Source organism: Daucus carota, chromosome 3, assembly GCF_001625215.2.
Source record: "Daucus carota subsp. sativus chromosome 3, DH1 v3.0, whole genome shotgun sequence".
NCBI classification, from domain to species: domain Eukaryota; kingdom Viridiplantae; phylum Streptophyta; class Magnoliopsida; order Apiales; family Apiaceae; genus Daucus; species Daucus carota.
In genome coordinates this window covers 31,185,152-31,210,342 of record NC_030383.2, presented here as the reverse complement: position 1 = coordinate 31,210,342, position 25,191 = coordinate 31,185,152, and the positions used below count along the sequence as shown (strand labels likewise).

General features: G+C 33.8%; 1 pseudogene; it reads right to left on the bottom strand.

Moving 5' to 3' along the window:
• Positions 1-3,030: 3,030 nt before the first annotated feature.
• On the bottom strand, positions 3,031-8,945 carry LOC135151476 (phytochrome B-like; annotated as a pseudogene).
• Between the last annotated feature and the right edge of the window lie 16,246 nt (positions 8,946-25,191).

Genomic DNA, 25,191 nt, shown 5'->3' with positions numbered 1-25,191 from the left:
TTCAGTCTCTCGCTTTCCATTTCTTTCAGCAAGCAAATCATTAGTCCTTTTAATTCTAACATTTTCTTTTGTTAGAGATTTTAGAGAAACTCTAAGATTGTAAATTTCATTAGACATGTCATCAATGATTTGTTTGCATTCAGTCTTAGTAAGATCAGATGTGTTGATGGTTTTTACTTGTCCATTGCTGGTTGTGGTAGAATCAGCTTCATCTCCAATTGCCATCAAGGCCAGATTGACATGTTCTTCATTGTCAGAGTCACCTTCATCAGCAGCCCAGTCACCATCCTCAGTTATGAATGCCTTTTCTTTGTTCTGCTTGAGTAGATCAAAATATTTCCTTCTGTAATCTACATTTTCAGAAGAAGATCCCTTCTTCTCAGCAGAGGGTCTTTTGCACTCATTGGAGAAATGTCCAGCTAGACCACAGTTGAAGCATTTGAATTTTGATCTATCAACCATACCAGATGGTTTGGATTGATTTCCTCTGTTTAAAGGTCTAGAGCTGACATCATTTCTTTTAAACTTGAGTTTGGAGAATTTTCTAGCAAGAAAGGCTAAATGCTCATCAAGATCATCCAGCTCATCTTGAGTTGAAGGTTCCTCATTTTCTTCAATGATTTTTCCTTTGTTCTTTCCAGCTTCATTCTTTCCTTCACAAGCATTACTGCTTGAAGTTTTACCAGCAACCACAGACTTTAATGCCTTCTCCTCTTTTTCTTCCTTTTCAGCTACAAGGGCCACAATCTTCTCCTTCTTGGAGTTCTTTTCCAGCTCTTCATCTTTCTGTATTTCAAGCTCATAAGTTTTAAGAATGCCATAAAGCTTGTCCAGGGAGTATTCATTAAAATTTTGAGCTTGTCTCAAAGAAACAGTCATGGGCTTCCAATCTCTAGGCAAGGCTCTTAGAAATTTGAGATTTGAGTCCTTAACCATATAGATTCTTCAATACAATTTTAATCTATTTAATCTAATCTATTTAACAGTTTTTGAAATCTGTTAAATAGATCATTCAGAGATTCTCCAGATTTGGAGTGAAAGATTTCATACTGTTGAAAAAACAGCTGCATCTTGTTTTCCCTGACTTGATCAGTGCCTTCACATAGAGTTTGAATAGTGTCCCATACTTATTTAGCAGTAGGGCAATTAATAGCACTATCAAACATGTCATCATCAATGCCATTAAACAGATTATTCATGGCTTTGTTATCCTTGTGCACTTCTTTCTCATCTTCTTCTGTGAACTCAGATGGATTCCTGGGCACTTCAATGTCTTCACCTTCACTTTCAGCAAGTCTCAAGGCAGTGTTGATTTGGACAGCGACATGTGGTCCTTTTTCAATACAATTGATGTAGCTTGGATTTAAGGAGAGAAGATGCATCCTCATTATTACTTTCCAATGAAAGTAGTGTTCTTTGACCAGCATTGGAATCTTGACTCCTTCATCTCTTCTTCCCATTGTTGATTATCTTTAGGATCTTTGAACTTGTTGTATGTTAGAAGACCAGCTCTGATACCAATTGTTATTCAGACAATGCAAACAATAAGTTAGATTGTAGAAGGGGGGGTTGAATACAATCTACAAAAATTTTAACTAATTTTTGCTTAACAGATTATATTCAATCTACAAGAGAAAAATAAATCTAAAATAGAAATTTAAAGAACAAGGATCTTAAAAATTTCAGGTGGATTGTTTGATCCACCTGAGAGATTTTTATATTAAGAACCTTCCAAGTGAGAAATTACTTGCCTGCTTATAAAAGAATGAAGAGCAGAAGCTTAAAATTTCTTGCTTACTATCTCTACTGCTTTGCTCTTCAGTTCTCAGTGTTTGGATACTTTGAAATGAAAATTACAAAGTGAATATATACTACTACAAACAAAACTAGTCTGCAAAAGTATTTTCTTACTCAATTTCTAGATATTACAAATGTAGAATTTCTTGGACTTGATAGAACATTTGGCAGCTTGAAATTCTTGTTGCTTTGCCAGAAATGGTAGGTCTCGAGGTTCTCAATATTTGACTAAACTGCTTTTGGTTTAGCTTCCAAAACTGGTGCAACATCTGTCACATCAACCCATGTGCTTCTTGTCCTTTACTTGATTTGTAGCTTTCATCAATTGCTAAGTTATCGATTGATAACATTCTTGAACTAGCGATTGATAGCCTTCTTGAACTAGCGATTGCTAGCCTTCCTTGATTACCAATTGATGAGTTGATGTAGCGATTGATAAACTCACTATTTAGCCATTGATACTTCATGACTAGCGATCGATCTTCACTTCACTTGGATAGATTATATGACTTCAAATATTTACAATTATGTCACCCTATCTATACATCTATTGATAGATCAACTACTAATCTAAAAGTATATATTATTAACATATCAATTGCTAAGATGCTCCAGCTTTGTTACAGTACCACATCATCCGTTGATGGGTGAATCTGATCAATGGCTACTACCTTAGCATGCTAGCAATTGATCAGCTACATTCAATTTTATTCTAAGTAAGAACAAAATAACTTTGTATCATCAAGTATCACATATTCCTAACATGGATCATTAAACTCCATCTGCAATTAAAAAAATTAGCAATAAGTAAACTATGTGTAAAGAAATAAAATTACAAATGAACTTAGATGTTTTATAAGAACCTGGTGTTTGAATCTGATTAAGAGCAAGAAAAATAAAGAAGGATTCACCGGAGTATTATATGAATTGAAAGGAGTGAGAAAGAACTTTGAAAAACCAAGAGTCTGTTTTAATATCATTTACTTATAAGGTTATTTGTAGAGATTGGAGAGCAAACTTGACGCTTGAGTTTACAATTATTTAAGTGCCTCAGCCAGTGTGTGTAGTCTCTAGAATAAGCCAGCAGGTGCTTTATAAAATAAATAAAATAAGATGGGAAGTATAAAATAACTGAGATGCTTTACTATAATTTATTAATATATACATATATATATATATGTATATTTATTATATATATATATATATTTCATTTCGGTTAATTTCGGTGCAGTTTTAATATAACCGAAAATAAAACCTCACCATTATTTTTCAGTTTTTTTCGGGTTTATTTTCGATATGGTTTTTCAGTTTTTTCGGGAGTTTTTTCGGTTTCGGTTTTTTCAGCTCACCCCTACTAATGCTAGTGAGGATTTTGAAAATAACCAACATTTTACTCCTGAGTAATTTTTTAGGCTAACTCCGTCCCATATTTAACCCGTTTATTAGATGGACCATCCATTTAGAACCCGGGTGCAAACCAAGCCAATTGGATAATCTTTTTACCCGTCTGAGTCTCTCGATCATGTTTGATTCTCTCGATCACCTCCTCCCCCTCCAAATGAATATTCAAATTTCAAGCACCTCCTCCTCTATTCATCCTCGCCATTCTCATACCTTCGCTTAGAAGAGATTCTGCAAACACGCCCTTACTCTCTCTCCTCTCTCAAAGTACTCCATCTGGATAAATCCATCAATGGCCCATATTCTATATTAGCTATATCTTCTGCTTGCTGTTATTGACTAGCATTAATCAAGGAAGGCTGTTTAATTTTTGAATGGATAGATGGAAGAACACTATGGACTTCGTCGTGTACATCTCGAAATCGTTCACTTATTTTAGTTAAATTTGATTTCAAACATGGCACCGGTTTACTCTGTACGATTCACACTATAAATTGTGACCGTGTCATACCGATGATGTCTTATTGATTTATGGTTGAAGGATTCTCCACACATTACAGGTTAAAAGAGAATATGTGATTGGTAAGAACAGAGAATACTGCCATCAATAATATGTGATTTGTAATGTTTGTCTCTTCAGTTTTTGTTCACTCCCTCATTAAAAATGGTGAACGAGAATAGTGGCAGCTCCGCAAACGAAGCACTTGGTACCATTGTCTCTCTGCAAATGGTGAATGAGAATAGTGAACGAGTATTGTCTCATATATGTTCTCTCTCCCCTCTCAAGGTACTCCTCGCTCCCTTTCTCTCTCTACCTGGTGTGCGTGTAGTGTTGTTATGTTGTTGTTGGAAATCGTGGTTATGGATCTGAAATTAGTTCTTGATTGATGATGTTGTTGAAACATAAATTTTAGTTCTTTTCGGAATAGATGCACGGCTATTGAATATTGATATGAATTTAAGTTCATTTTCCGGTTAAAGTCGGTGAATTGAGATCGTGTTGGGGCTTCTGAAATTAAAATTTTAAGTAGAAATTTGGGTGAAATATTGTTGCAGATCTGGCGCGTTATCATTGTTGTCGTAAATCATTTTTTATGTTAGCATGCTTAAATTGAATTTTATATCATTTTTAAAACATTAAGTGAGTATTTGTCCAACTACATAGATAAAGCACATGGATGGCAGTATTCTGTAGTTGATGTATTGATTTTGTAGTGTGTTGTTAGTGTATAAGTTAGTCAATATTGTGAAGTAGTGTGATCTGATTTTTAATTTTAAGTTAGTCAATATTGCGTCACAATTTGGCTAGATTATTATTTTTCAAAGTAGCTGCAAGTATTTATCAGGTTGTGTTACGCAGTATGATAAAATGCTTAAGTGAATGTTATGCAGTAAAACGTGCATCTCCGATTTGTTTAGATTTTATTTCACTTTGTGTCATTATATAGTTGTAGAATTAAACCGTTCTTCTGAATATGTCAGTGACAATGGTACCACATTAGATTATAGAGCCTGCTTGATTATATGCAAAAAGATTAAATTTGAAAGGTTTGGGTTCTTAGAACATATTTCTCCGACATTGGGGATGCCAGTCGCAATTCCATATTGAGTTAGAGTGCAAATGCCTCCATTAAAAATTCACAAGCATAGCAGAGTGCGAATGGGATGCTTCTAGCAGACATGTGATGGCAAACAACTAATCCCCATAGTCTGGTAGAGTGCCTTCCCCGCGTACCTTCCGCACCAGTCTCATTGACATAACTGCCACAACCAATGACGCAACTGATCCCATGTTAGCCATGTACTGAGCATGGCAACCATGAGGAGCCCTAAGAGTTGAACCAACCAAACACAAGGGATGCATAAGTAAATCATCCTGGATTACGGGAACCGATATGGCATGACAATCCACAATCATCCTAACCCATTTTTGCTGAAACAAAAACCTAGAAGCCTGAGGAATGTCAGTTGCCGGATAATGTAATCCAGGATAAGAATTCAAATATGGCCTCCTGCTCTCGGCCAGTACTTCGCCATGTTCATCCTCATGAAACTTATAAACCATAACCCTATCATATCCAGTAAGCTGCTTCACATCCTGCACAACAGCATCACACAGAAACTTGATATCTCCACTTGGAAGTGACTGCAGATGTGAAATCGCACGCACAGTTAGCTTCTGTGACTGCACAGCCTCGACAATAGACAGAGCAGGATCTTCTGTCCTTGCAGGCTACAAGTCAATTACAATCCCAACATCAATCCTGTGTAAAATTGCATAAAATGGTTTTCTAGAATTCTTGTAATAAATCCAAATTGGGTTCAACAACGCAATTTCACGAGCCTTAAAAGATCTTTCTAACGAAGTTGTCCCTGTAGAAGTGAAAAGCGTTCTCACATCCACTCCAATTCTAATAAACTCCGGTTTCTCAATATTAGGGACTGATTGTGGGGAGTGACAAAACATATCTCTTGCATTTTCACTATAACCAATAACTCGAAAAGTAGACTCATTAATAGCAACCATACAACCAAAAGGCTGTATAAGACCCCCTCTTTGTATTTTAGACAAATATGCAACAATTTGTTGTTCAGGTACAGAATCATTATCAGTTCCAACAGACGGCGAATAATCGAAAAATTTACCAGACTCTCCAGATTGCTCATACACAGCATGAAGCCTCACATTTATAGTATACTGAGCCACTAATAATGAGAAGTGTGGCTCTCATTCTGCTTCCTAGGTGAATGTGTTGATGCTTTGTTGCTCCCAGATGCCATTTCTTCACAAAAAAAATAATCATATAATCAACTTCAATATAAACAAAACTCACTTAAGAAGATTAAATTGTATTAGAGTAGGAAGATTGTGGATATTTTGATGGAGAAACTGGAAATTTCTCCACCAGTTAGAGCGTGAATTGTTCTTACCCACGTGAGTATTCATTTTACAAACCTAGATCAGAAAGATTCATGTATCCTTGCTGAACCTACAAAGATTGCTACTAAGAATGATGCACAATATCCAATTATGGCTTTATGCAGGTACACCATGATGGAGTACTAACATGTATAGATATATGACTTTGTTGTAAATTTTGTTCCTTACAATAATGATGGTAATCCTCCAATCAGCACACAAGTTATAAAAAGATGCAAAATATTCAAAAAGAGAAACAATATCAATAGAGTTAAATTTCTTTTTGGTACAAATTGATTAATAAATATCTATAAAATTGTGACAGTTGAAGGTATGCAATTTATATGATTCTCCAGGGAGAATTGTGATAGTTTAAAGCTAATTGCTTACACCTCTTTAGGCTTCTTAAAGGAGAATGCAAGGTACAAGAAGTAGATACTCTTTTTAAAATGCTACAAATTGTATTTCTTGGGATTCACTCCACCGCGCCATTGGTGACAAAAGCTTTTCTGATATTTTTTGCGCGTTTGTTGCAAGTGAGGTGTGCACTCCTCTCTGTCAATTGAACAGTCTGTCTAGCAATTACAACATTGAGATCAAAGGTACTATGCTTTTGAGATATATATGCAAAATGATTGACATGTGTCTTAAGATTCTGAGTGAATGGCAACATTAGAATTTGTCGTTGGCCATGATTGAGATGTATGGAGACATATGTGTATTTGACTTGCATCTTTTTTTCTAACGGGTTTCAAAATTAAAATTTCAGACAACGGAAAATCAGGTCAGGTGGTGCTCAGACGTCGTGGACCAAATGTCAGTACTCTCTTTAAAAATGATATCCTTAAAACTCCGAATCCCGAAGATATAGAAAATTTCTCCGCAAGTCCAGGTCTTTTAAAAATGATATCCTAAAAACTCAGATTAGATGTGTAGACGAGGATATACAGCCATGTCTTAACAGAAGGTACCATTTAGGTTCATCATTTCCATATTCTTGGCATGACAAATATTATGTTCTCTTGGTAATAAACAATACACATGAGGGTTCTAAGTTTATTCGAGAAACATGACAATGATAAGGATTTGAAATGATGACAAGAAAGCAATGAAGGACTTCGCAAAAGTTATATAATAACTTGCACAGGACCTGATGGACTTGCTATGTGATAATCTTGGCTTAAAAAAGCTTCTCAATTCAGTGACGGGATGATGGCAGGATCTATGATGCTTTTCAATAGAATTAAGAGAATCGATATGAATTCTCAGGCTGGTATGTCACGTAGCTGTAACTAATAAACTTCTAATAGCTGCACATGAACTCTGTTTGATATTTTTTGTTTTAGCAGATAATGATTTCACTCAAAGGCAACCTGATAAGCGTGCATTTTATCTTAATATTGTCCCTGTATTTTAGTTATTTTGTATTTAATTGGATTTTTATTTAATAAATATTAATGTTTTATTGTAGGATGCAAGGAATTCTAATCAAATATGGATTGGAGTTTAAATAGCAAGGATTGGTGATTAATTCGAATAAAATTCGGATTTTGAAGCTAGCTGCGCAGCATTCACTGTGTGGGCCATATCTGGAGTTCTAGAAGTCCAAATCAGGCGATTCAGGAGCCCACGCGAAGCTTAGAACAAGGCCTTTAATTAAGAGGCGGACTTGCAATTTTATCCCAGCCGTATAAGCCCAGAATCAGAGTCAAAAAGTCAACTGCGAATTTCCTCTTTTGGAATTCTATTCAGATTCGGAAATCTCCTTGTATTTTCATTAATTCATTAAAAATACTTTTAATATAGATATGAAGGGATGAGTATTCAGACCTAATTAGAGAGAGACATCAGACGAGATAGAGAAGGAGGCACAAGCTTAGAGAGAAAGAAGAAGCGAGACGGAAGAGATTTCGGCCATTGAAGACATTCAGTGGATTTGTTCCTTCATCTCTTTGTTTAGAATTCTCTCCTTTACTCTTATTATTATGAACATGTTCTCTTCATCTTTAGTTGATTTTGATACTTTCATTATGAACTAATTGTATAAAGTTGGGATTTTTATGGAATCCTAGCATGAGGATTTTGGTGTTTTGTTAAAGACTATTGTATGCGATTTTGTGGTTTACTCATTCAAGTGTTTTTCATGTCAATACTTGCTATTGTCTGATCAACTCTAGTGGGTTATTGAGTTAATTATAATATTGAGAGGGTTATGATTAATTGACACAAAACTTGAATGGTGCATGATTATATCTTTTGATTATAATTTAGTTACGGTATAGACATATATTGTGACCGTGCATAGCTTTGTGAATTGATGCTTAATTGAATTCCGAATAATAAATTGGCATAGACATATGTTAGTTTATTTGTAGGAATTATATCATAGTGATTTCGAGAGAAACCTATGACAATTGAATTCGAGCTAGTAAATTTTGATTTGCTACAATATTTCGCGACTCTTTTACCGATATTCTTGTGTTAGGGGGAAGTAATTATCCTGACTTATTTTCTCATATTTGAAACTCGTTAAGCTATCTAGTATAATTTTAGTTGGTTAAATTTAGTTTTAATATAAAAACCATCAATAATTATTGTGTTCGATAATCAAACTGTTAGAGATTATTTGTGATTAACACGTATAGATAGTCCTTGAGGAACGAAATCTGGTATTAATTACTATATGACTTGTTTGCGATTGTGTACACTTGCACATTAATATTTTACGCAACACAACCTCTCGGCACTCTTGACATCAATGGTCGTGGTCTGGAAATACTTGTATCTGCGCATCAGTATGTCCAGGAGGAAAATCAAATGCAACCATGTATCACACAGAACTCTGTATCTGGAGGTAACCAATTACAGTGTGCTTATTTTCACGTTGTTTTTAATATCCTGACCTATCATTGTGTATTCTCATATCACGACCATTTGATTTGGAAGAGATGAATCCGCAGGGTGACATTCATCAGTCGAGATGTGAGAGTGCAATTATTGGAGCTAAATAGATAGTGATAGTGCAATAAGTACATATGTTCCTGCCAATTAGTACAATATTATTTTCATACACTGGATGCGTCACAGTGTTCTTATTTTTTTTATTTTTTTCACAGGAGTATATGGCAGCAAAGTCCTTCATGTCTTAGGCCCATTCATGGGTGTTGTATGAATGGTAATATAAACAATATTGAAGACCTTTAGCAATATCTATTTGCAATATTTGTCGGGATGACAATCTCTAGTTTAAAGTGTTAAAAGTATGATAACAATATAATTTAAACCAAAAGCTACTGATGTTGCAATCTCTTGAAGGTTCTCCTTTACGGCTAATGGTATGCTAAAACTAATCATCTACATTACACTTTAGTACTGCAAGACGATAGTACTAAATGTATGTCTTAAATATAATTGGAAGACGTACAGATTTTTTATAAAAACTCTAAGCGCCGGCTAACAGGTTCTTCTCTATTGTTGCAGGTGACAGGAACTCTACAGAAACAATTGCTAATGTGCTCACATCAATTCCTTTTGAGGTTCTGGGATACAAAACCCCCAGGTATGGTTTACTATATTCTGACATTATTGTCACATATCGTACACACTCTTTATATTGGTTGGATGCAGCTTTAATTACTCCCTTATTTGATATGATGCAGAAATAATCTGAACCGTATTTCATTGATTGGAGTAGGAGTTGCTTCAAGTTTGTACCATACTTCAAGGGGCAGATTAAGAAAATATTTGAGATGGGCTGACTATGCAACAACTGCTACTCCTACTGTGGCGCATATATATTTTATTTACATTGGAGATCTATTCAATCCAGTAAATCTGTGTTGCAAGGATTAATCTGTACTTGCAGATTTTGTTATTGTTGAGCTCGAATAGAAAGATAGCCGATGGAGGAAATAACATTTAAATATTTAAAATGATAAAATAAAATTTTATATATGTAAAATTTCAAAATACATGTTTTATTAATATCTTTTTAATTTATTTTTTTTTGAAAAAAACTTAAATAACTAATCAACTATCCAAATTTTAATAAATAGTAGATTTTACTACTATTAATAGAAATATAATAATTATTTCACTAATATAACCAAATATATTTGATTTGGTTAAATTTTTATACCCCTGGCTTATTGGTACATGAATAGTAATCAAGTAGTAATTTAAAACAAATATAAATTTAAATCTCTAATATCAAAACTTCGTTGATTATGTCTTTTTCCAAATATTTGTCAATAATATTTCATATAAGAAAATGCCAGGAGTGTTGGAGGGCATCGATCATGTTATACAATCATAAATACGAAGAACTGCGAAAATAATATTTCAATTTATTAAATGATCGGTTAGTCTTTTCTTTTACTAAATATATTATTATAAATTTTCGTCAATAATCCTTGTAAAATATACTAGAATAACATAATATTGTAAGATGACGTATATGTTAAAAAAATTGAAAAATTACTTTTAAAAGGAAGAAAAATATATGTTAAAACATCTATGGTCTTTTTGGCAGGGTTTTAAACCGGATTTTCATTATTGACTTTAAACAAATTCGAACCCTCATTATCGATTATTGGCACTATACAAGTTAAGAAGATTAAGTGTGGTCATCATATTTTATGGGATTGTTTTTTTTACTGCTACATATTGGCATAAAGTTAGCCATTTATGTTAAAAATCGTAATTTTTTTTATTTTAATAATTAGAAAATTTTATTGGGAGCTCGCTTAGCGCAAGCATAATTAGAAATCAGTTAATAGTCAGTTGAATTGCCTATTCTAAGCACAATAATATATTTGAAGCACAACCGTATTTTTTAATTAACTTTAAGGACTTGAAAATCATATATACAATATAATCATTTTCCGGGTCATGTTCGGTATGCTTTAGGTCCTAACCTGTAAATAATGATAATATGCTTTTTATTATATTGCTTAGTGTATCAATAAATTCCAGAGTCTTGGTACGTATAGTTTCGGCATGCGAGACAAATAAGATATTTATTAATTCGTTACAAGTTTCCAAGTGTGAAGTTTTTTTGTCATCATTATTTATGTAATTTTTGATTATGATTTTTGGAGAATTTGATAATAATGCAAGCATTAGAAAATTCTTCGATTTTGAGAATTGTGGGTTCTCCGAATTATTTTTCCGAATAAATCATTATTTACTGAATTTTGCATGTTTAATTAGATTTATAATATTTTTGAGGGTCTTAGCGCCGACAAAATTCTCTGGTTGTGTTTAATAATTGACACATTATTTTAATGAGCAAAAAATAATTTCTTAAAAAATATTAAGACAATTTTTGGATTTACAAATTGTATTGTGGAACATGCCTTGCGCCGGCTAACTGAATACTTAATTTTATATGAATTCGTTTGAAATGATGTAACCAAATATAAGAGCTCACAATAAAGACATATCGTACCAATTATAGGTAGATGAATCGATTTGAACGCTTATCCAACTTCTTTAAAATGTTTATAATTCGATGTGTTGGACATGTGCTTGTTATGTGGTTTCTGTGACTTCTAAACTATACCTGTTTGCAGTGAAATTTTACCTAAACATTTCTGCCACTACACCATAGATTGGTTACTGCAACTCTAAAAAATCATTGCTATATGGCACAAATCCATTGCAATAAGGTATATGGCAACGAATATGCAAAAATTAGGCGTTATGTTTGGTCTGGTTGCCATAGGGCCTTATGGCAACTAATTTGGGGCTATATTGCAACACAGTTTTGTAGTTGCAAAATCAGCTAATGGCAACATTTTTAATAATACAGCAACGCATATAATAGCATTGCAATACTTACGATATCTATGGCAACTCTGTTTTAGAATTAGTTTTTGTTATATTGGTTGCAGTAACTACCTTTTTTTGATCAATTTGAATTTTATAGCAACCAATTTGAATTATATAGCAACTATTTACCCTTCTAATGTAACGCGAATTTACCAAAACAATTTGGCATGACCTTTACATTTCATTAACAACCACCAAATTTAATTGGTATATTAAAACACAATCCAACATTCGCCAAACCAAAAGGCCAACAAACAGTACAATAGTCCTATATATTACTGCTTTTCCAACATGAGCACATTACCAAGTCTAACAGAGAAACACAAAAGTTCAAGCAAAAGAAGGCTAAAGTGTGCACATGTGCGTTCCTAAGTTAATTACACACACAGACAAAAATATTCTTAGTTAATTTAATCATCTTCACATCCAAAGTCATGCATCAGCTTCTTCTTCTACTCCTTGCTCTACTCCTTCTTCTCCATCTGTGCCAGTCTCGCCTTCGCCCTCAACAAAAGCAACAGCCAACAACTCCTTCACGTTGATATTCAGCGATGGATTCTGCTCAGCCAATTTTCCCAATATCTTCTCCAGCTTCTTGTTCATTTTGTCCTCCATTTGAGCAGCTAACTTTGATAGTACTTCTGCAAAAACATACCAAAAAGTTCTAATTAACGCAAATACGTAAAATTATAACATACCTAGAAGCCCTAATTAACACATATATGTAAAAATAAAAACCCAAATAAACCAGGGGAAAAAACTCCGTAAAACCGGGTTGAGTGAAAACAAGCAAGAGAGAAGACAAATTAAGCAAGATTACAAGATAAACAACAAAGAATCGAACAGATTTGAGCAAACAAAAATCCAACAGATTGGGGGAACAAGATTTGGGGAGAAGCACATACCCGTTCACACAGCTTTGTTAACAATCTCCTAGGTGTAATGACACGAATTTTTAAAATCTATTTATTATTATAAAAATGATTTTCTTCAAGGAAGGGAATAAGACTTAATACTTTATTCCAGTTTAGTTAATTTTCAAAATTTATATTTAAATTCCGGGTTATTGTATTATCAACTCAGGTTGTCTTTTCAAAACTGAATTTCATATAATTGTTTTAAAAGATTGATATGTGACATTATATGAATTTTGTGAATTATGTGTTACCTGGTTTATTTAATCGGCTGCTTATATGTGTTCGTATTTGAGAGATTTCAATTTCCATACATTCAGGATAAAATATTGATTATTTAGATATTTTCATATTGATTTATGAGTTATATGATTTTATAATTGATTTAAGAGTTTAATTAATACTTATTTTAAAATCATTTATTTAGCATTTTTAAACCTCGGGGGGCTTCCGGGAAAATTTCGCCATTATGCTATTTGGTACATTTCGAGCAATTTTCGTGCTTTAACTTTTTCAATCCGGAGTACGGTTTTCCCCGTATTTGGTCCGGCGTGACTTTGCGAGTATTTTTAAAGTTAATAATTATCTCGTTGTTTCGTTATACGTGCAAACCGGATATTTTGATTATTATATTGCTTTTTACTAAAATATCTTCAAATGGTACTCGCAGACCAATCATTAATTTAAAAGACTCTATTTTGATGATTATCTCAAAAATCGGTACCGAACGAATCTGTTTTATTAATACTTATCTATTAAGTATTCTGATTTTATGTCCGATATGATCCATTGGGGTATCAATTATTCGTAAATATAAATAGACCTTCTATAGCTTTATTTCATACGTATAGTCATTTCATCGGTTTCATTTCACAAATATCGAGAGAAAACGAGTTGCGTTCTTCGTCTTCTTCGTAATCAAACGAGGATTTGAAGATATTATTGGAATCCGATGGAGGCGTATGAATAGTCAAATCGAAGATATTGAAGCGTAGAATCCAGTTTTATCAACTAGAATAGTGCAGTATCAACAGATTTTCACGGATCAAGCTTTTTAATTTCGAAGTTATATGATTTATTTATGAATTTTTGTAAATGATTTGTTTTGGTTGTTTTGATGATTCCATGTTGTAGTATGTATTTTTATCGTCGATTTGGTATATCATATGTCGATTTTTGAGTTTAATAACACCTCGAAAAGTTGGTTTGATTCTTGAGGTTGTGTTCTTGAATGTTTATGAATCTTTTCAATTGAAAATTAGGCGTTTTTGATCTAGGAATTCGGGGTGGTTGTAGTTAATACCATTAGAAAGAGAAGATCAAGAGGAACCTGTTCGTATCATTAGATTTAGTGGAGCCCGGAGCCGAGCTCGCCGGAGTCGCGAAGCTCGACGGCGGCGATTCCTTTGGATGAGATTGCCGGCCGATTGGCCGCTTATTTTCAAAAAACTGAGCACACAATCGAGTTTCTGGTGTCGATTTCTATAAATTTGCACCTTTCCGAGTGTTTCTGGGTGGATGGTTAATTACCATTTCTGCCCCCATAGTTTGGGAAAGACACAGTGAGTACACGCAAGTTTCATAAACTTACACCTACCACCCTGGCCGCAAAGTTTTAGAACTGTACACTTTTAACCCTTTTATTTTTAATTTTCAAAAATTGTTTTTATTTATTTATTTTGATTTCAAAAATGCTTTTTAATCATTTCTTTATTCAAAAATAAATCGAAATTAGTTTATTAAATATTTTTAATTAGTAATTAATTATTTTAATTGATGAGTTGATTTAAATATTAATTGATTAATTAATATGATTAATTATTAATTGATTTTAATTGATTAACTAATTGGAGTTAATTATTCTTTTTGATTTAAAATTCTGAAAAATAGTTTCGAGCTTTGTATTATTTTTATAAAATATGTTCGAGGTTCTTTAATTATTTATGAATGATTTTAATTCAAGTTTCGAGTATCTGGACTTGATTATTTATTCAAAACTTGATTCTTTTATCTGTTTTAATTCTAAAAATTATTTAAAAATTCCAGAAAATTCCCGAAAAATCATTTTCAACCCAAGACTTTATTTGACAATATATGGGATGGGAAACCTTATGTGCAATGTATTGTCTGTTATCTGTTTGACATGTTATGTGCCGATAGAAGAGTCAGGAAACGGTTTTGGTCGTAACTTTTGATCTGTAATTCAGAATTGAGCGAAATGAAAGAGAGATTGAAGCTTGTAAAGTTTAATCTAATATAAGTTAACAATATGGTCGAGTCTAGAATGTGATTATGTGCTAATAAATAGGTAGTATGTGATTTAATTGCTATGACTTGATAATTATGTGATTACGTGTTCATTTCTGACACGATAAATGATTTGGGAGGCATAGCATTGTGTCTTGATTGACGTTGGATATAAGTATATGGTTGATGGAACTTTGATTTGATTGATTGGTTGTTGATTAGAACAGGTTAACAGGTGGATAGTCTTTTAAATAGACGAGACGCTGTCGGATTTTCGATGGGACCTATATGATTATTGAATTGTAATAGGTTATGTGGAATATGACTTGACTATATGGTAGAGTCAAAGCATGATTATGTGTTAAGTGATATCTAATTGGTTTAAAGGAATATATAAGTGAGTATCGATATACGTGATATGTATATGCGATAGATTGTTTAGTGATCATAGTATTATCTTATTCACGTAAAGGATTTGGACGAGACGTGTACGCTCGAAGATGTTCAAAAATTCAAATGGTATTACAAAGTGAATAAGGAATGAATCGAGGAAGCAAAGCTATATTGAGAATAAAGTATAGCCAGAGATTGTTCAGAGGTTATGATATGCTAGATTGTGAGAGTTGAAAGATGGGACTGAGCTATGAGTGAGGAATCAGATTTAAGGCAAGTATTCCCATTTCTCTCTTATATATTTGAAAGTGCAAGTATCCCTATCTTCACTTATTGTTCAAGTGATATTTCTTTCAAATCCTTTTCTGCAAATATTCTGGAACTTTCTTGATATAATTCAAGTGCCTTTGACCATACTCTTTATGGTTCAGATTATATATGTTTATCATAGAGCAAGAATTCATGTCAAATATCAAATGTTTTAAGTACGTATTCCGCTGTTGCTATGGATTTCGATATCTTTTAAAATATGTTTTAGGAGAATAGTATCTTATAAGATTATCTATCCCGAGTGAGATTCAAATTCTGAAAATGTTTAGTGATTATCATTGCTAAACCTGTGGTATAATTCTTTGAGACATGGTATTGATTCATGAATATCATGTAATGGTTTTGAAAAGGGTATATAATAGATTTGAGTCAAACTGAAAACTGGAAATGGAAAAAATATCTCTATTTGAAGCTGTGTAAGAGGTTCTGTTATTTGATAACGACCCAGCATGTGTTGCGTAAGAAGCTAAGTCGGGTGGTGCACATTGTTAAACCCCTTAATCCAGCGTGATAAAGACTTAGCTAGTCTTTAGGTTCCGGAACATTCATTCGTGATGGCCTCGTCGCCGTCCGGTGTTGATAGACTGATCAGCTATCTTCACCTGTTAGCGTCCATTATATCTGACAATTCATTTTGAGACTAAATCCTGTTATAGCATGCCAGTGATTTGGAACTAAACCTTATGATTATCAAATTTTACAGCATCCTATTAAAAGTTGATTTCTAGTTTATATATCAAATGATGGTTTGCTGATTTATATTCAAAGCATGCATGATTTCTATACTCTTGCTCTTATAAACTGTTTTACATCGATTATATCTCTTGTTTATTCATATTGGTACTGCTGAGCATTTCATAGCTCACCCTTGCAAACTATCTTTATACAAGCTGTTTTACTACTAGAACTTGCTGAGCATTTTTGGCTCATTCTTGCTTTTCAATCCTAAACCTTTCAGCTAAGGCCAGAGATGAATTACCTGATTAGACTGCGCCATTAGAGTAATGCTAAGCGGCAAGGATTCTAACTGGTTAAGTTATACATCAGAGATCGGGTTGGTTGTTTTCTAATTTCAATACTGAACCTGGATGCGATCCTGTTTTAGGGGTTCAAAATTGTCTTTCTTCAAAACCTTATAAAAAAAATCGGGTTTGTAATTTAAATCCCTTTGTAAATATCCAGGTATTGAAATATCTATTATTACTCTCTTTCAAAAATTATAGGTTTTAAATTGTTTTTCTTTTAGTGGCAACAAATCCAGACCCCCGGATTTGAGGGATGTCACACTAAGAGCTTTAATCTTCTCTCCACACAGCTGATTTAGCTCCACACACCTCCGAGCGCTCCAGTGTATACTCTCAGCTTTGTCTTGTCTGTCTTGTCTGAAGCCCGACATGAGTTTTGTTTCTATTTTAGTTCTCTCTTGTTTTTGTTTATTTTCTTTTTTTTTATTTGATAGCCGAGAAAGCAATAGAAAGCGCGCTTCATTTTTAATTCTTTTTTCGGAAGCCCACCTAAATTTGGGCCCAAAATTTGTAATATATTGCAACGTGTACATACTGCATTGCAATAGGATGTATTTTAAACTCCCACCAATATTTTTCACCGCTATTGCAACTTTTTTAAACTCTATTGCAATGCCATTAAAAACCCTTGGTATTTGGATGAACTCATCTCTCAATAGCAATGTTTTTTGATAAAATTTTGAAAATGTGGTTGCAGTAGCCAATCTATGGTGTAGTGTGCTATCACCAATCATCCAAATCATGGAATTTCAATTTTTGTTTACAGAGTTAGATAGTTGAGTACATCATACATGCATGGAAAGCATAGCATAAAAAGAATGCAATGTAACATTAGTGCAGTTTGGATATTATTAAGAACTATATAATGCTGGTAAAGAAGAGTTAACAAAATTTTCAAATTGTTATAAAAACTTGTGTATTTGCAAATTTGAATAATATTTCCCCATGCATGAAAACTATCGGAAAAATCAATAATTACAACTAAAATGTAGTGTTATGCAAAAAAGTTGCAATGAGTTGTTTATTTATTAATTAATACACCATAATTTTCTAATTATTTTTTGAATTTGAATTTAAAAGGATAAAATTAATCAAAACTTTACTCAAATAAATATATACATATATATAGTATTATAATTGGAAAAATTAAAAAAATATTAAAAACTATATAAACATAAATTTTAGTTTTTAATATAGTAGAAAATCATTTGTTTTAAATTAATAATTAGTCAATTTGTTTATTAAACTACTAGTCTTATATATAACTAGCTTTCCAACCCGTGCAAAGCATGTGCTTTGCATGGGTTGTTTTAAATTATTTTTTTAATATTTCTTATATTTCTTGTATTAATAGTCAGTTGAATTGTCTATACTAAGCATAAAAATATATTAGAAGCACAACCGTATTTTTTAAGTAACTTTAAAAACTTGAAAATCATAAATACAATATAATCATTTTCCGGGTCATTTTCGGTATGCTTTAGGTCCTAACCTATAAATAATGATAATATGCTTTTTATTATATTTCTTAGTGTATCAATAAATTCCAGGGTCTTAGTACGTATAGTTTCGGCATGCGAGACAAATAAAATATTTACTATGTTACATATTTGATGATGTCACTGGTATCTAACTTGTTTAGTGTGCAGAATCGAATATCAGAGTTTATCTGGAAATCAGAGTTTGACGACTGCCAGCTGGATCAGAGTTTAACGAAGATCAGAGTTTGCAGGCGGTTGATTTCTAGGAGAAGATCTGGATAAACAAGGAAGGAGAATATCAAGGAGATTATGCAAATCAGAACAGGAAAAGGATAGCTACTGATTAGATTATTTTAGGAAGCAGATAATTGTAAATCAATCAGTAGATATCGTGAAACTGTGTATATAATCACAGCTTAGGGTTTACTCTAGATGAGTTATCAATTGAATATCATTCGTGTAACCTAGCAGCTCTTAGTGATAAAATATAAATCACTAAGAGATTATTTGTAAGCTACTGTGATTTGTGAATAAGAGTTTAGTTGAATTATTCTCTTATACTGGTGTTCTGTTATTGATTGTGTTCACTATATTGATTCATATAGTGTGTTAATTCGGCCTAACAAGTGGTATCAGAGCCAGCTCTGTTGATATACCTACAGTGAGATCTTATTCACACAATCATGTCTGAGAAATCACAAACTTCAAACAGTAGATATGAGTCACTTAGGATTCCGGTCCTCAGGGCATCTGAATATCCTATCTGGAAAGTTAGAATGGCTATGTTTCTGGAGTCTACAGATCCAGAGTACCTGGACAGGATTTATGATGGTCCAAACATGCCAACAAAGCGCTCTGTTGCAGTTGGAGATAAACCCCAGAAGATGATTCCCAAAGAAAAGAAAGACTATACTCCTGAGGACATCTCATCAATCAGTAAGGATGCAAAAGTAAAACACTTATTGCACAGTGCTCTTGACAATGCTATGTCAAATAGGGTGATTGGTTGCAAAACTGCAAAAGAAATATGGGATGCTTTGGAAGTCAGATGTCAAGGAACCAAAGCCATCAAAAAGAACAGAAGGACCATACTTACTCAAGAGTATGAACACTTTGATTCAAAAACTGGTGAATCATTGACTGATCTTTATGACAAGTTTGTCAAGCTGCTGAATGACTTATCTCTAGTGGATAAAGAATATGATCTGGAAGACTCAAATCTCAAATTTCTACTTGCTCTTCCTGAAAAGTGGGATTTGAAGGTAACCACTATAAGAGACAATCATAATCTTGAAGAGATGTCTCTGGATGATATCTTTGGAAGATTGAAAACTTATGAACTTGAAATGGAGCAAAGGAGCAAACGACATGGTGGGAAACCCAAACCAGTTGCTCTAAAAGATCAAGAAGAAACAGCTGTGAAAAGCAAGGGAAAAGCACATGTCAAAAAGTCTGATACTGAGTCATCAAACTCTGATGATGACTCAGACACTGATAGACCTTCAGACTCTGATGACAGTGATACTGAGATGATGCAGCTGGCAGCACTGATGGTGAAAAGCTTCAAGAAGATGGCTTGCAAGAACTTCAACAAAGGGAAGAAGTTCTCAAGGAAAGACAGAAACTCTGATAAGAAGGCCTTCAAAAGGAATGAAGGCAAAGAAGAAAAATCAGGAAAAGCTGATAAGTCTAAATACACCTGCTTCAATTGTGGTGAGAAAGGCCATTTTGCAACTGAGTGTAAGAAAGCCAAGAAAGAAAAGGAACAAGCCTTTATCACAAAGAAGAGAAGCTGGGCAGACTCATCAGAATCAGAGGAAGAAGTCAACTATGCCTTGATGGCAAATATGGACAACAGCACTAAGACTGTTGAAACTAAGGTACCTCATTCCACTCTTGCCTTTGATACTGAAGATATAACTGAGTTAAGACTGTTCCTTAAAACTTTGCATGTCAGTTATAGAGATCAGACTTTAGAAAATGATAGATTAAAATCTGAAATCTTAGAAGTTAAGAAAAGGAATGATTATCTTGAGAAAGAACTAGTTCAGATGCTAGAAGTTCAGAAGGAAAGAGATGACTCTGTTTTTGTTAAAAATGAACTCTTAAAGAAAAATGCTTCTCTTGAATCAGAACTTGTTAAGGAAAGAGAGATAATCAGAACTTGGACTAACTCAGGAAAGACTACTCAGAATATCTTAGAAAGTGGAAACTGGAAGAAAGGTTTAGGATACACTGATAAAAATGAAGCTGAGTCATATAAACAAGAAACCATTAAAATTGAAAAACCTAAGGTAGTACCAGTAAGATTTGTTGCAGAATCAAAGGAACAGGACAAATCAAAGACTGATATTCCTAAACAGGTCAATATTGGTTTAATGACTCAGAAACAGCTTAAGCATAAGCTCAAGGAGGTTAAGAAAGAAAACAGGATTAAGGAACCTAGGAAAAATAGAAATGGGAAGGTAGGAATTAACAGAAGCAACAATTATATGCCTATTCCAAATGCTCCTAGGAAAACTTGTCATAATTGTGGTAATCCTAATCATCTTGCTTCTTTTTGCAGGAAAAATAAGGACATAAATGCTATGTCTCCCAAATCAGAAGTTAAGACTAGGAATACTAGATTTAGACCAGAAAATCCTTGTTTTCATTGTGGTAGTTTATGGCATTCCATTTACACTTGTAAGGAATACCATAGTTTATACTATGATTATTATGAATTGAAACCTTCTTTGAAGAAAAAGATTGATTCTCCTAGTTCAAAATTTGTAAAAAAGTCTGTTAGCACAAACTCTGATTCAAACACTGATAAATCTTCCGCTGCCTAACAAGAACAAAGGATCCAAGCAAGTCTGGGTCCTTAAAACTAATCATTAGTTGTGTATGTGATTGCAGGGCAACAGGAAAAACATCCTAGTTCTGGACAGTGGATGCTCAGGACATATGACAGGAAATAAAGCCCTGCTATCAGACTTTGTGGAGAAGGCTGGCCCAAATGTTTCTTATGGAGATGGCAACATAGGGAAAACTTTGGGATATGGCAATATCAATCTTGGAAATGTCATCATTCAATCTGTAGCTCTGGTCTCAGGACTTAAGCACAATCTGCTGAGCATAAGTCAAATCTGTGACAGAGGATATCATGTTGATTTCCTGGAAGAACACTGTGAGATCATTAGTAAAAGCACTGGAAAAGTTGTTCTGAAAGGATATAGACATGGGAACATCTATGAAGCCAAGCTCTCTTTAAACTCTGAAAGCTCTGCAATATGTTTACTTGGCAGAGCCAGTATTGAAGAAAGCTGGAACTGGCACAAGAAATTATCTCACCTGAACTTCAACAATATAAATGAGCTAGTAAAGAAAGATCTTGTGAAAGGACTTCCAAAATCAGTTTTTACTCCAGATGGACTCTGTGACTCCTGTCAGAAAGCAAAACAGAGAAAGTCTTCATTCAAAAGTAAAACTGAGTCCTCAATTCTTGAGCCATATCATCTGCTTCATGTTGATCTTTTTGGACCAGTAAATAAAATGTCCATTGCAAAGAAGAGATATACTCTGGTCATTGTTGATGAATTTACCAGATATACTTGGGTATATTTTCTACACAGCAAGGATGAGACATCATCTCTGTTAATTGAGCATGTCAGACAACTGGACAAAATTTCTAAAGATGCAGTAAAGATCATCAGAAGTGATAATGGCACTGAGTTCAAGAATTTTAAGATGGAATGTTAGGAATCAATAATTTTTGATGATAATATAAACATTTTGTAACATATCTTATTTAGAATCTTTATCAAATTTCAGTTGTAATTGTTATTTTTCTTATTCTTGGGAATTATCAACGGATGGGTAGAATAGGATGGCTAATTGTAAATATCCAATGCCATGTAATTTCATCTAAGTGAAGGATATTCAACAGATAAGATGTAACTGTTCAACTGATGAAGACTGGATCATGTTTCAACTGATGAAGACCAAGCTTTCAACTGAAGACAAAGTGTTCAACTGATGATGCTAAGGAATTCAACTGATGAGACTGGAACAGCATTCAACTGATAAAGTTTGTAATTCGATCAACCGATGACCCTAGCACAACATTCAACTGATAAAGTCAAGAGCAGTTGAAAGCAACCTGAACCTTCAACTGATGGAGCAAAAGAGCAGTTGAAAGCGACTAGAGCTTAAGCCTGACAAATCACATGGATCGAATTACACTAAAATAAACATGGAAGCCTGATTAGGAAAATAAAAAAGAAGCAGAAACATACTTAACTTATGCAATGCAATCTGGATCAAATCAAGATGATGGTCAAAGATGAAGACATCTCAGAAAACATACATAAGACAAAGTTGTGCAGCATTGTTTTTAGATTAGAGTGCATTTTGTAATCTAGCTAAAAGCTTTGTAAAACTTGGAGTATATAACCAAGTTAGAAGCATCAGTTGAACTTGTTCAAATTACTTGAGAGAAAAATCTGAGAGTTAGAACTTGTTTGAGTGATGAACCAGCAGCTGTGCGAATTGTAATCAATCCACAGATTCTTCTATATAAAATCTCACGGGTGGATCATTCAATCCACCCGTATTTTTAAATACTTGGTGTTTCCTGTTTTACTGTGATTAGGTGTATTGTTCCTTGAATCTTTTAATTCGTAAAAGATTGTATTCACTGCTAAAGAAAGATGGGAAAGAAGGATGCTGGAGTGAAGATTCCTGTTCTTGACAAAGACAACTATTTTCACTGGAAAGTGAGAATGCATTTGCATTTGTTGTCCATTGATGAAAGCTATGTGAACTGCATAGAAAAAGGACCCCATGTCCCAATGAAGGTCTGCACCAGTATGGGAGCTGATGGTGAAGACATGGTAGGTAAAATGATTCCAAAACCTATCCATGAGTATTCTCAAGAAGATACTGAAGAAGTGCACAAGGACAAGAAAACCATGAACCTTCTGTTCAATGGTTTGGATCAAGAAATGATTGATAGTGTTATCAGCTACACAAGTGCCAAAGAAGTTTGGGACACCATCAGGACCATCTGTGAAGGGAATGAGCAAGTAAGAGAAAACAAAATGTAGCTTCTGATTCAACAATATGAGTCATTCCATTTCAAGTCTGGTGAATGTTTGAGTGATACTTTTAACAGATTTCAAAAACTGTTAAATGGTCTAAAGCTCTTTGGAAGAGTATATCAAGTTAATGATTCAAATTTGAAGTTCTTAAGAGCTCTTCCCAAAGAATGGAAACCTATGACAGTCTCTCTCAGAAATACACAAGAGTTCAAAGACTATACTCTAGAGAGACTGTATGGAACCTTAAAGACTTATGAGCTTGAAATGGAGCAAGATGAAGAGATTGAGAAAAGCCAAAAGAAAGGACATTCATCTGTGGCTTTGGTTGCATCTCTTGATGATACTGTCAAGGACAAAGGAAAGTCTCAAGTTGAAGAAACTGAGAAGTTGGTCAAAGAAGAAAGCTCAGAGTCAAGCAAAGTAAAAGGAAAAGAGAAAGATGTAGCTGATTCTGGTGAAGAAAGTGATGGAATTGATGAACATCTAGCCTTCCTGTCAAGAAGATTCTCCAAACTAAAATTCAAAAAGAATTTCAATTCTGCAAAATCATTCAAAGGCAATCCCAAGTCTGATAGAAGCATGGTTGACATATCAAAATTCAAGTGCTTCAATTGTGGGAATGCAGGTCACTTTGCAAATGAGTGCAAAAAGCCTAAAGTTGAGAAGAGGTCAAGTGAAAACATTGACTATAAAAAGAAATATTATGAACTTCTCAAACAAAAGGAAAGAGCATTCATCACAAAGGATGATTGGGCAGCTGGAGATGATTCTGATGAAGAGGAGGAGTTTGTCAATCTAGCTCTAATGGCCAACTCCACAGATCAAGAAGAAAACACTGGAAGCAGTAGTCAGGTATTCACTACAAACCTAGTTGAGTTAACTAAAGATGAATGCAATGCTACCATAAATGAAATGTCTACAGAACTGTATCATTTGCATGTTTCTTTAAAATCTCTCACTAAGGAAAATAGTAGGATTAAAGAAGCTAACACCTTTCTTAGTGACAGAAACAGTGCTTTAGAAGCTCAATTTATTGAGTTTGAGAAACTGAAAATTGAGTGTCAGACAGCCAAAGATGATCTCTTGGTTGTTCTGAAAAGAGAAGAGATCATAAGAAAACAGCTTGATAAGGAACAAGAGATTATTGCCAAATGGAAATCTGGGAGAGATGTTTCCACTAATATCATCAACATGCAAGGTAGAGAAACCTTTGTGGAGAATGAATGGAAAAGGAATAAGAAAGTTCTTGAGATATCTGAGAACAGTTCAAGTGATGAGAATACTGATGATGATCATCAGTTGAAGAACAAAGTCTCAACTGATGAGAGTCATCAGTTGAACAAAAACTCACCAGTTGACAAGAAAGTTCTCAAGAAGCTCAACAAGAAATATGGTCCCATTAAAAAGAATTTTGTTAAAGGTGAGAATAGTTCTTCTGAGACAAGTGATAGTGTTAACAGCACTCTTAATTCCAGTAATAAGAACAAGAAGAAGTTGGATGCTAATGAGCATAAATCAGAAGAGACTAAAAAGAAGAAGGGAAATAGAAATGGTACAATAGGAGTTAACAAGCACACCAATTACACTCCCAATGCAAGTGCTCCTAGGAAAACCTGCAGTAAATGTGGTAGTGTAAATCATTTATCTGCTAATTGTAAAACTGTGACTGCTCCTAATTTATCTTTGCCTATTCCTATGACATCTCTGACATCTGCTCCTCACATGAATTTATCTGCCATGAATATGATGCCTGGTTTATTGCCTCACAAT